Source organism: Scyliorhinus torazame, chromosome 3, assembly GCF_047496885.1.
Source record: "Scyliorhinus torazame isolate Kashiwa2021f chromosome 3, sScyTor2.1, whole genome shotgun sequence".
Lineage (NCBI taxonomy): Eukaryota > Metazoa > Chordata > Chondrichthyes > Carcharhiniformes > Scyliorhinidae > Scyliorhinus > Scyliorhinus torazame.
In genome coordinates this window covers 165333472-165346344 of record NC_092709.1, presented here as the reverse complement: position 1 = coordinate 165346344, position 12873 = coordinate 165333472, and the positions used below count along the sequence as shown (strand labels likewise).

At 45.3% G+C, this 12873-nt stretch overlaps 1 protein-coding gene and 1 long non-coding RNA gene across 3 annotated transcripts in view; one reads left to right on the top strand and one right to left on the bottom strand.

Annotated features, from left to right (window-relative positions):
- The window catches only part of ppargc1a (peroxisome proliferator-activated receptor gamma, coactivator 1 alpha), a 1145293-nt gene that overhangs the window by 49308 nt on the left and 1083112 nt on the right, over nucleotides 1-12873 (top strand). The window lies entirely within an intron of this gene.
- Nucleotides 382-12873, bottom strand: part of LOC140408786 (uncharacterized) — a 54119-nt gene continuing 41627 nt past the window's right edge. Inside the window, exons 2-3 of the long non-coding RNA XR_011940199.1 lie at nucleotides 4737-4926; nucleotides 382-3418 (exon numbers count right to left, since the gene is read on the bottom strand). This is a non-coding gene — a long non-coding RNA (uncharacterized lncRNA). The remainder of the gene's footprint in view (nucleotides 3419-4736; nucleotides 4927-12873) is intronic.

Sequence of the window (12873 nt, the reverse complement as noted above, 5' to 3'; positions counted from 1 at the left end):
CAGGATAAGGTGATGTCAAAAGCACGGGGTTGGGGAGGGGAGGGTCTCGGGAATCTTTAAGGAATTGATGGAGTGGGAAGGGGTCCCAATCGGGGAGGTGAAGAGTAAGTGGGAAGATGAGTTTGGGGGGGGGGGAAGAGTTGGAAATTGGGCTATGGGAGAAGGTCCTGAAAAGAATCAATGCATCCTCGTCGTGTGCCAGGCTTAGCCTGATCCAGTTCAAAGTGGTCCACAGGGCTCATAAGACTGTGGCCCGGATGAGTAGGTTTTTTGAGGACGTGGAGGACAGGTGTGGGTGTTGCTCTATTTATTTATCTTGGTAAACCACAAACCTTTCCCTTATATCGATCAAATGACCACACAATCAGTTAGTTAGTTCAAAAGATGGTTTATTTACATACACAAGAATTATCTCAACATGCAAACACACTATTTACTATGCGTTAAACTGCACCTATCAGCTATAATAACCTATACTTAACTTCAGGGCGACTGGCACTGTGCAAATGGATAAAGGCCTTTATCTGGATTTCACTTGGCTGGTTCGAAGAAAGTGGCTCTGTTTCTGCTGGGCTCATCCGTCAGGTAGCGATCGTTGGTCTTGAACTTAGCTGGCTGTTCCTGCTGCAATTGGGTTAGGCACAGGCAGGATCCAAGAGAGACAGAACACATGGCTGCGCTCTCTTTTATCCCCCTGGGATTTTGCGCTCTTTGGGGCGGTCCTTAACCTTGGACCCAATAGTTCAACAGGCTCTGATCACTCTCTTCAATTTCGGCCAATAAAGGGGCCAGTGCCTTGGTAGTTGGGCGGGTCCTTAGCGGTCATTGACCTTGGCAGTTGTGCGTTCTGAGCAAGGGAGTGGTGCCGATCAGTCTGTGGCTGTACCGGTTGCTTGATTGGAATTCTATTGTCCTAGGAAAATGGGCCATTGAAATGTAAACGAGCGGGGGTTTCGGTCAGGTCTGGTTACCTGTGTTTTAGGTACATATAGGCTGTGTATCTGTCCGAGTCCTGGCTTGGCCATAATTCCTATGGTCCTTTGCAGGTGGCCATCTTCGATGGCTACATGGGGACTGGCGAATCATGTACGTATGTTTTGGGCATGTCCGAAGCTGAGGGGAATTTGGCAGGGATTCGCATATGTCATGTCAGAGGACCCAAAAGGGATGGTGACTCCAAGTCCAGAGGTGACAATATTTGGAGTGTTGGAAGATCCGGCAGACTGGAGAGTGGGGGGGAGAAAGACTGGTGTTTTGGCCTTTGCCTCCCTGGTGGCCCGGAGACGGATTTGCTGGGGTGGAAGGACTCTGAGCCTCCAAAGTTGTGGGTGTAGGTCAGTGACATGGCACAGTTTCTCGGGCTAGAGAAGATCAAGTTTGCCTAATGGGGTTCAAAACAGGGGTTCGCTCGGAGGTGGCAGCCGTTTATCGACTTCTTTAAGGAAAACTGACCGTCAGCAGAAGTGGGGGGAAGGAGGGGAGGCATGGGAGTGGAGAATAAGGGCAGGGAATCTAACATCTGGGTAGCTAGGAATTGGAGCGTGTAGCCACCTGGGTTGGCCACTTCCCGACTTAAAATGGAGAACCGCAAAGACTAAAGGGAAATTCAGCCATCACAGGCAAAAACGAGCAAGTGCAGAAATCCTGTGTATTGGAACTTGCAAAAACCAGACAGCACTGAAACCAGCAGCCATCTGCATAGTAATGAGCGATTCCCAGGCACATTTGATACACTTCAGGTGAATAAGGCCAAGCCAGATTCCTTGGCGCCAGCAGGAGCCAAGATAAAGGAAGGCCAACGGACACTCTGGGACCGTCCAGCGATCAGGGAACAACTCCAGTATTGGAGAAATCGATCCAAGTGATCGGAACGCAGTCCAACCACCTGGAACCAGGTAAGGGGGCCACCCCGAAGTGCGGGAAGTCCCTGGGGACTATAAAGTAAAGCCCCCAAGTTCAAATCATCCTTCTTTGACAGGGTCACTCAGCAACTTGAATCAACCCCTGAGCGTGAACTGCCCAGCTGCCACACCAACCCAGTAAGTCTCCAGTCAACGCTCGCTACGAGATAGGCGCTCCTAGCTACAAGTCCATACCAGCTTTTGAATCCTGCAGACTCAGGACCTGAACGAAAGGCCATTTGTTCCCCTGACCTGGTGGGCTAATTCCGAAGCTAAGTATAAGCCTTTTAGTGATAGAAATAGTCTAGAAAGTAGAGGTATATGCATAAGTAGTGACTTACTGTAGATAATAAATGTGTTTTGATTTGAATCTTACTAATTGGTGTGTTGAATTATTGATCAGTACTTGAACTTGAACCTCGTGGCGGTATAAAGATACCTGGCGACTCTAGAGCAAAGGTTAAACAAACAGAGCAAATTACGAATTAAGAGCCAATCAAAAGTTTGCAACAGGCGGGTGGAAGTTGGGCATGTTACTGTGGAGCTTTTGCATGTGTTGGACCGTTCTGTTATTTAAAATATGTTTTAAATATTATTTTTAAAATGTTAATTATAAATTCCTCAATAAAATGTTTCAAAAAAAACAAAACTTGTCAATTATCGCCATTGGCTGCTCCTGGGCCTTGGCTTCGGTCGGAGTGACCTGTGGGCCCTGTCGATCTCCGGTGGCTAGGAGAAGCTGTCCCTTATGACCAAGTTGCCCAGCATCTGGGCCAAATAGTCAGTCGGGACTCTACTCTCGATCCCCTCTGGCAGGCACACTATTCCAGAATTTTGACGCCGAGACTGGCTCTCCTGACTTTCCCCTACAGCTCCCTTGAGTCACCATCAACTTTTTTATCTCCTGCTTCCAGGGTGACAATCCTGTTGCTCAGGTAGATCGATGCCTTCTCGAGCTCCTGGATTGTCTTTCCATGAACCTCCAGCTTCTTTCCCATTCCATCGAGCGCTGTCTGCATGGCGACTATCGCCACCACCACCTGGATCTCTACTGTGATTTCTTCTTTCATTACGGTCAATTCCTTGGTTAAGCATGTCGTCTCTTCCTTTCCAGGGGGTGCCCATTGTCCGTTTCATCGGTCTTCCTCTGTCTTCCCTCGCCTCGTGGGGCCGCCAACTCACTCGCTCACTGCTCCTGCCCTTTTACACCGTTTCTGGCTTCCCTTCTGCCTCTTGAACTCCTGCTTGCTGGCATATTGCTCTTTTTCTCTTCCTTTTCTGTTTAAGAATAGAATAAGTCTGAATTTTCGGGCTAAATTCGACCAAAAGTGCCTGTTTTACTGTATTCTGGAGGAGAGCCATCTGATGTGCGACTGCTCAGCATGTCACCGGAAGTTTGGTGCCGACTCGGTGGCTTCCTTCATCACTGTAGAAATTCCATGGTTCTATTCTTCTATGGTTCAATTGCCAAAGCATTTGAATTCTCCAATTAAACAATTGCAAAATTGTTGAGCAAACTGGTGAAAAAAAGGAAAGTAAGGCAATTAAGAAAATTGAAGAGTTACTGACTAAGAGCATATAAAAAGCAATGTTGCCTGAATTGAAGTGGCAGAAGAAAATGTTGGAAGCATGTTCAGTTAGGAATTTACTTTGGCAGATTAAGAGTATAGATTTGACTTAAAAAGATCAAGTTTAATGTTAGGGGATAATTTAATACATGGAAAGCTGGATAAAATACCGTGCAGCATTGTGCAGGACAACACTGGGGTTCAAACCGATAGCATGGAAGTCAAGATAAATGAAGAAATAGTTAAGAAACGTCAAGTCTAGAGTTTCAAAAGTGTATTGGCTGTGGGGGAAAGGATGAATTTTAAAAATTTGGATATATTGGAGAAGAGGATCTGTGCTCCATGCATACTTCAGTCAGTACAAGACAATTCAGCAGCAAACTGTATGTTACTTGTAGTGTTTTAGGGTCCATGACAAAGTGAACAGCATTCTGCACATCTAAGCTTGTTTATGATTTATTATTGATGCTTCCTAAATTGGACATAATAATAATCTTTATTAGTGTCACAAGTAGGCTTATATTAACACTGCAATTAAGTTACTGTGAAAAGCCCCGAAACATGATGGTTTAAAGGATCACGTACCTCAAAGGTTTATATTTCCCTGTGGACACAGCTATTTACACAATTCCATTTTGGTGAAGTGTCCTCTGGAAATCGCTTGGGGCAGTGCCAAAGTGTTTCATCAACACAATCTCCAAGCAATTTTGAGACTGACTTTTAAAAGATATCATTTTACAACGTGCACGGTTAGGCATTTTTCCTTTTAATGGAAACAGTCCTTGTCATGATGGACACATCTTGCTCCCAAGTTTTAAAGAGCAAGACTTGCAGGAAAGGTCCAGAAAGAAATACCTCTGACTGCTGCTTTTGCCTCCAATATCCAATATCCCATTGCCGATATTCTACCCATGGTGGAGAAAGCCTATGCTATGGACGCAATTCTCCCCAAAAATGACATTTTAGGCAGGTTTCGCGGGGTGATTCCCACCGGGTGTGTTTGGGCGCGATCATTTATTTGGAGCTTCGGGAGTTTTTTACTGGAAAATCCCACACTTAGAATTCTGTTCTGCAGTGGGGAACTAAAGTTGGTGGCAAGACTGGCTCCTCTGAGATCGGGGCACCGTTTTTAAAGGGTGTCCAGATCTCAAAGTTAGACAAGGGTCCCCCATACCCCCCACCCACAGATATTGCGACCCCCGCAGCCATCGGCAGCACCCTAGACCCTAGAGGGCCAACCTGCCCCCCCATTGTCATAAAAACCCACCTGGTTCACGCAGGGTGGCACGGTGGTGCAGTGGTTAGCACCTACTGCCTCATAGTACTGAGGACCCAGGTTCGATCCCGGCCCCGGGTCACGGTCCATGTGGAGTTGCATTCTCCCTGTGTTTGCGTGGGTCTCATCCCCTCAAGCCAAAGATGTGCAGGGTGGGTGAATTCGCCATGCTAAATTGCCCCTTAATTGGAAAAAAAAGAATTGAGTATTTTGAATTAAAAAGAAACCCATCTGGTTCACTAATGTTCTTTAGGGAAGGAAATCTGCCACCTTTCCCTGGTCTGGTGTTCCCGTGGCCCCAGAACTAAAGCAATGTGGTTGACTCTTGACTGCTCTCAAAAGGCAATTTGGGATGAGTAACAAATGTTGACCTGATCAATGAAACCCACATCTCATGCACAAGTGGAAAAAAAGATAGAAAATTTTCTAACATGGTGAAATGCTGGAAAAAGTGCAGATCCAGAGAATTGGAGTGCACCCTCCAAGTGCATAAGTCATTAAAATGTCATGGATCGGTACAGAAAATAATCAAAAAAGCTAATGGCATGCTGGGTTTTATATCTAAAGGACTAGAATAGAAGGGGTTAAGGTTATACCACAGTTATACAAAGCCCTGGTTATACCACCCACGGAATACTGTTGAACAATTCTAGGCACCACACCTTAAGGAGGATATAATGGCCTTGGAGGGCAGGTTACATACTAGAATGATACCTGGACTCCACTACTTCTTATCCTCATCGAGGCTGATTTAAAAAAAAAAGACTTTCCCAGCGACTGATGGAAATAACAGAGGGACAGGATTGCACCTTTTAAAGACTTTTACTGCAATGAACAAACTAAATTCAACATAGATCAAACGCTACTTAACAGGCAACTAATACATTAATTGAAAGAAAAGGTGCGTTGCATTAGCTAACTGACACAACTGAAATATGTTTGGAGCCATATCTCATGCGAAAGAAGATGGTTGTAGCTATTGGAGGCCAAACATCTCAGCTCCAGGACATCACTGCAGGAGTTCTTCAGGGTAGTGACCTAGGCCCAATCATCTTGAGCTGTTTCATCAATGACCTTCCCTCTATCATAAAGTCAGAGGTGGGGATGTTCACTGATGATTGCACAATGCCCAGTATCATTCTTGATTCCTGAAGAAGTTCATGTCCACATGCAGCAAGACCAGGACAACATTGAGGCCTGGGCTGATAGGTGGCAAGAACATTTAGATCAAACAATTGCTGGGAAATGACTGTCTCCAACACGAGTGAATGTAATCACATCCCAATCGCATTCAAATGACATTATCATCACTGAATCCTCCATTTATCAACATTCTGGGGGCCTATTTGACTAATTGACTGGGACCTAAACTGGACCGGCCATATAAATACTGTAGCTACAAGAGCAGGTCAGAAACTGGGAATTCTGAGGAAAGTAACTTGCCACCTGACTCTTCAATGTCTGTCCACCAGCTACAAGGCACAAGTCAGATATGTGATGCAATACTCTCCACATGACTGGATGATGGTTGCAGCTTCACCAAAAATCAAGCTCATCAGCATCAAGGACAAAGCAACCATTTGCTTGCATCCCATCCATCAACTTAAATATTCACTCCCTCTGTAATGGCAGAACTGTGTACTATATACCCGGTTAACTGCAGTTTCTTCCAAACCCATAAGCTGTTACCTAGAAGGACAATGGATGCAGATCCATGAGGTCACCACCACCTGCAAATTCCCTTCCAAGCCACTCACCATCCTGATGTGGAACTATTCCTTCACTGCTGCTGGGTCAAAATCCTGGAACTCCATTCCTAACAGCACTGTGGGAGTAGCTGCACTAGATGGACTGTAGCAATTCAAGAAGGTGGCTCATTGTCTCCTTCTGAAGGGCAATGAGGGATGGGAAACAAATACTGGCCTTGGCAATGACATCTATATCCCATGAAGGAACAAATAAAATGTCTTTGCCATACTTGTGAAGATATGCAGCGGGGCACAGTGGTTAGCACAGTTGCTTCACAGCTCCAGGGTCCCATGTTCGATTCCCGGCTTGGGTCACTGTCTGTGCGGATTTTGCACATTCTCCCCGTGTCAGCGTGGGTTTCCTCCTGGTGCTCCGATTTCCTCCCACAGTCCAAAGATGTGCAGGTTGGTGGATTTGCCATGCTAAAATGCCCTCCGTGTCAAAAAAAAAGGTTAAGTGGGGTTACTGGATTACGGAGATAGGGTGGAGGTGTGGGTTTAGGTAGGGTGCTCTTTCAAAAGGCTGGTGCATACTCGATGGGCCAAATGGCCTCCTTCTGCACTGTACATTCTATGATTCTATGATATATATCATTACAGGAACTGTCCCACAGTCACTTCCAAGGGGATCACTTCTCCTTGCTATGCCAGGCCAGAACTTTCAGTGTCCTTCGACAATCATTCCACTCCCTGGTTTTGAGTTTTTCAGATCAGATTATCACCAGTAAGGCATCTCTTAGTTACTCTCTGTTCTTTAAATCTTCAAGAGCCCTCTGTTTTCCCTGTTCCCTTCGGAGCAGAAAGCAAACTCTCACCAGCATAATGCTTGGTTGTTAACGCCAAAACAGCTCACCTGCTTCCCCACAGCTGGACTTTCTTTGTCCCTGCATCTCAAACAGCAGCTATCTTTTTTCTGTGGAAAAACTGGACAAAGTAGCTCCCAATATTTCAATGGATTTCAGTTTTAGTTTCTCTCCTTTCGGCAACCATCTACGTATGCCTCTGTTCAGAGGCGTTTATTATCACTTCACCATCCCACTTTCCAGAATGGTCTGTTTTACCTCAAGTTAAAGGGGACATTCTAAAACATAACTGACTTTCAAAGTTTAGCATTCATGACCTGGTTAATTTACGAGGAGAGATTACACAAACCACAAATGTATTCCCTCGAATTTAGAAAGTTGATTTTGAGGGTGGTTTGATTGGTGTTTTCAAGATATTAAGGGGAGCAGAGAGAAACTTTTTGCTGGCTGGAGAGTCTAGGACTAGGGGGCATAGCATTAAAGGTTAGAGCCCAATTGTTTTGGGAGCAAATTAAAAAAGGTCTTTACGCATAAAGGTGGTAGATGTTTAGAACTTCTTTCCCGATTGACGACTGATGCTCGATAATTGTTAATTTTAAAATCTGAGATTGATAGATTTTTGTCATCCAAATGTATTCGGGGATATGGGAAAAGGCAGGTCTGTAGAGTTAGGTTATAAATCAGCCTCACTTTGGTTGAAAAGAACAGGTTTGAGGGGTTAAATGGCCTACTCCTGTTATTACATTCCTAATGTATCGGTAACCTTCAGAACCACAGCTGATGGAATGTTGTGAATCTAATACTTCCTGATTATTCATGTTTCACAATTATTTGAAATGGAATGCCTTGAAGGCAAGTTTCAAGAGCTTAATTCTGTTAAAATTTATATGTTAAAATAGCTATGCACATAGATCATAGAATTTACAGTGCAGAAGGAGGCCATTCGGCCCATCGAGTCTGCACCCGCCCTTACAAAGAGCACCCTACTCAAGCCCACGTGTCTACCCTATCCCCGTAACCCAGTAACCCCCACTTAACCTTTTTGGACACTTAAGAGCAATTTTAGCATGGCCAATCCACCTAACCCACACATCTTTGGACTGTGGGAGGAAACTGGAGCACCCGGAGGAAATCCACGCGAACACGGGGAGAACGTGCAGACTCCCCATAGGCAGTGACCCCAAGTCAGGAGTCGAACCTGGGACGGTTGAGCTGTGAAGCAACTGTGCTAACCACTATGCTACCGTGCATAGGAATATCCCTATTGAGGTCCTTCGACTACAGGTACAGCAGCCTTGCGACTGTTCCCTGAAATCCTCTGGGGAAGCTTCTCTAATTTCTGGGATTTCTCGCTCATTTGTCCATATTCTTGAGTGCCACGACTGAATGCCAGACAGGCGGTGGGTGGGGCACATGAATGCTCTCGACAGGGGAGCTGGTCTTTATATGGGGGTTGGCCTACACTGAGCACTTTATCGTCCATTGATCTTTTAAGTTCTTTGACTCCTTCCTCCGCATTTTCCAGGGACAACACTAGTTTTATAGCTCTTTTAAGGTCCTGGATGGGTTCTGTTAGTAGCTTTCTCTGTGTCACGATGTTGTTTATCCCGCATACCAATCGCTCCCATAGTATCTCAGGAAGGAATGGCCCATATTCAGTGTCCATCAGTTTCCTGAGCTTAGTCAGGAATTCCGTCATGGATTCTCCAGGGATCCTTCCACTCAGCTGTGTCAAATCAATAACACTGGAGAATTATCAATGACCTTGGGTCATAGTGGCTTGCCACTAGCTCCACCGGATTTTGAGTGTGACTGCCTGGTATGTCATATTCTTAATGATACTGAATGTTAGGGCTCCACAAGTAGCCAGAAGGATTACCCTGTGTCGGTCGGCACTTTCTATGCTGTTGGCACGAGAAAAATAAGAATAGAGGTATTTTCGGATTATCTTCAGACTTCATTCCTTACTGGCGTTTCAAGGAAGGCTGTCCAGAATCTCGTACTTGATCCTCGTCACCAATGTAGTAATCCAGGAGACACAAAGAAGGCTAAACAGGTTTAGAATCATAGAACCATTAGAAGGAGGCCATGCGGCCCATCGAGCCTACACCGACACTCAAGAGCTCCCCAACCCGACAACCCCACCAAAGTTGCACATCTTTGGACTGTGGTGGGAAACTGGAGCACCTGGAGGAAACCCATGCAGACATGGGGAGAAAGGGAAAACTCTACACCCAAGGTCAGAATTGAACTGGGTCCCTGGTGCTGTGAGGCAGCACTAAGTCCACCTTACTAACATCTGTGGGCTTGTGCCAAAGTTGGGAGAGCTATCTCACAGAATAGTTAAGCAACAGCCTGACATAGTCATACTCCCAGAATTATATCTTGCAGATAATGTCCTAGACACCACTATCACCATTCCCGGGTATGTCCTGTCTCACTGGCAGGACAGACCGATCTCAGGTGGCAGCACAGTGGTGTACAGTCAAGAGGGTGTTGCCCTGGGATTCCGCAACATTGACTCTGGACCCTATGAAGTCTCATTTAAAAAATAAATAAATTTAGAGTACCAAATTATTTATTTATTTATTTTTCCAATTAAGGGGCAATTTAGCGTGGCCAATCCACCTAACCTGGGTTGTGGGGGTGAAACCCATGCAGACATGGGGAGAATGTGCAAACCCCACACGGACAGTGACCCAGGGTCGGGATTCGAACCAGGGCCCTCAGCGCAATCAAAAGCCAAGCCGTTTGGAAAGGATTTAAAACCAGAAAACAATTGACCAGAAACGTGAAGCTGCCTGTCAAATTCAGCTAGCGTACAGAAGTTATAATCAGAGAAAGAAATTTCTTGAGCAAAGAATGGCTGCAATGGTTATACAAAGAATTTACAGAACATGGCAACTTGCTAAAACTGAAAACATGAAATACAAAAAAATAAGAGAGACTACAACCCCAGTGCACCAACTGGTGCAGTCCCAGTGCGAACCACTGTGCCACATGCCATCCCCCTATGAAGTCTCATAGCTTCAGGTTAAACATGGGCAAGGAAACCTCCTACTGATTACCACATACCGGCCACCATCAGCTGATGAATCCGTACTCCTCCATATTGAACACCATTTGGACGAAGCATTGAAGGTCGCAAGGGCGCAGAATATGCTCTGGGTGGGGGATGATGTTCATCACCAAGGGTGGCTCGTAGTACCACCACAGACCGAGCTGGCCGGGTACGAAAGGACATAGCTGCTAGACTGGGACTGCAGCAGGTGGTGAAGGAACCAACAAGAGGGAAAAACATACTTGACCTCATCCGCGCCAATCTGCCTGCTGCAGATGCATCTGTCCTTGACTGTATCGGTAGAAGTGACCACCCCGCTCTCCTAGCTTGTCCAAATCCTTTCTGCAGCCCCCTCTTGCTTCCTCAATGCTACCTGTCCCTCAGCATATCTTTATATCATCTGCAAACTTGGCAACAATGCCCTCAGTTCCTCCTTCCAAATCATTAATGTATATTGTGAAAAGTTATGGTCCTAACCCCTGAGGCACACCACTAGTCATTGGCTGCTCTCCTGAAAAAGACCCCTTTATCCCCACTCTCTGCTTTTTGCCAGTCAGCCAATCCTCTATTCATGCCAGGATCTTACCCTTAACATTATGGGCTCTTAACTCATTTAACAGCTTCCTATACGGCACCTTGTCAAAGGTCTTCTGGAAATCTAAATAGATCATGTCCACTGGTTCTCCTTTGTCTAAATTCCTTGTTACCTCCTCAAAGAATTCTAACAGATTTGTCAGACACAACCTCCCCTTGACAAAGCGGTGCTGATTTACTCCTATTTTATCTTGCACCTCCCTCCACAATCTCATCTTTAATAATGGGTTCTAAAATCTTACCAATGACTGAAGTCAGGCGAACCTGTCCGCTTCCGTCCGTTCTTAAAACAGGGCAGTTACGTCAGCCAGCCCTCTGGGAACCTCCCTGCCTTCAGTGATTCCTGAAAGATCACCATCAATGCCTCCACAATCTCCTCAGCTACCTCCTTCAGAACCCTGGGGTGTAGTCCATCCAGTCCAGGTTTATCCATCTTTAGATCTTTCAGTTTGCCCAGAACCTTCTCCTTAGTGATGGTCACTACACTCAACTTTGCCCCCTGACTCTCCAGAAGTTCTTGTATCCTACTGTTGTCTTCCACCATGAAGACTGATGCAAAGTAACTATTCAGTTCTTCTGCCATTTCTTTGTTTCTGTTGCTACTTTTGCAGCCTCATTTTCCAGTGGTCCAATGTCTATTGAAATGTATATTGAAAAACTCTTGCTCTCTTTTTTCATATTAATAGCTAGCTCATAGTCATAGTTCACCTTCTTCCCCCTTATTGCTTTTTTAGTTGTCCGTTGCTTGCTTTTAAAGGCTTCCCAATCCTCTGGCTTCCCACTAATCCTCGCCACTTCGTATGCTTTTTTGTTTTGCTTTTATGCTGTCCTTGACTTCCTTCAAGCCATGGATGCCTTGTCCTCCGCTTAGCATGTTTACTTCTCCTTGGGGTGAACTTCTGTTGTGCCTTCTGAATAACCCCCAAAGCCCTTGCCATTATTGTTCCACTGTCTTCACTGCTAGGGTCCCCTTCCAATCACTCTGGCCAGCTCCTCCCTCATGTCTTTGTCGATATCCTTTTCCAATTGTAATACCAGTTCATCTGATTCTCAACTGTTCATGACTGCAGTTTATGCTTTATGGCCCATTGTGCAAAGGATTTCTCCAGATGCTACTTGGGACTCAACTACGTGGAGCTATTTATTTCAAGCATTATTGTCTCTGAAGGAGAGCACACATGCTACATTGCATCTCAGAACCTCCATTTGTGAGCTTGCCTCTTGATTTAACAGCTCAAGCCATTAAGTATTTATAGGTTTCAACAAATATGCAGGAGTATAGATTACATATTGTAGATAGGCCATGATGATTTGCGCTTGGCCTGATCGTAGTCTGCTATTTGGGAACTTTGAACACTCTTACATATGGTGCGGTATGTTTGGTGCAATCTTTGAAGAATTAATATTCTAATTATCACTTGGTAGTGCAGAACGAGTATTGCTGCAAAAAAATGTGCAGTTGAAGCTTTTTGGCTTGCATTCACCAGGACAGACACAAGAATACCACATTTCAAAACGGAGCAACAATTGATGGTGGGTGAGAAAATGGTTGGCAAGTCAACTCTGGTTAAGATATTGCCATGGAGACTGCGCCTGGGAACTATTCCCCCCCCCCCCCATACATTTGTTTAATTCTAAAAGGGCGCAATGTCTTTCCGCTTGCATAGGACAGGGGTCTGTTGTAATGAGTACAAGGCTAAAAGCTTTGAAAGCCTATCTCTTTTCAGCAACGATGTGGTGATGCCGGTGGTGGACTGGGGTGAGCACAGTAAGAAGTCTTACAACACCAGGTTAAAGTCCAACAGGTTTGTTTCAAATCACTAGCTTTCGGAGCACTGCTCCTTCCTCAGGTGAATGAGGATGTAGGTTCCAGAAACATATATATAGACTAAGTTAAAGATGCAAGGCGATACTTTGAATGC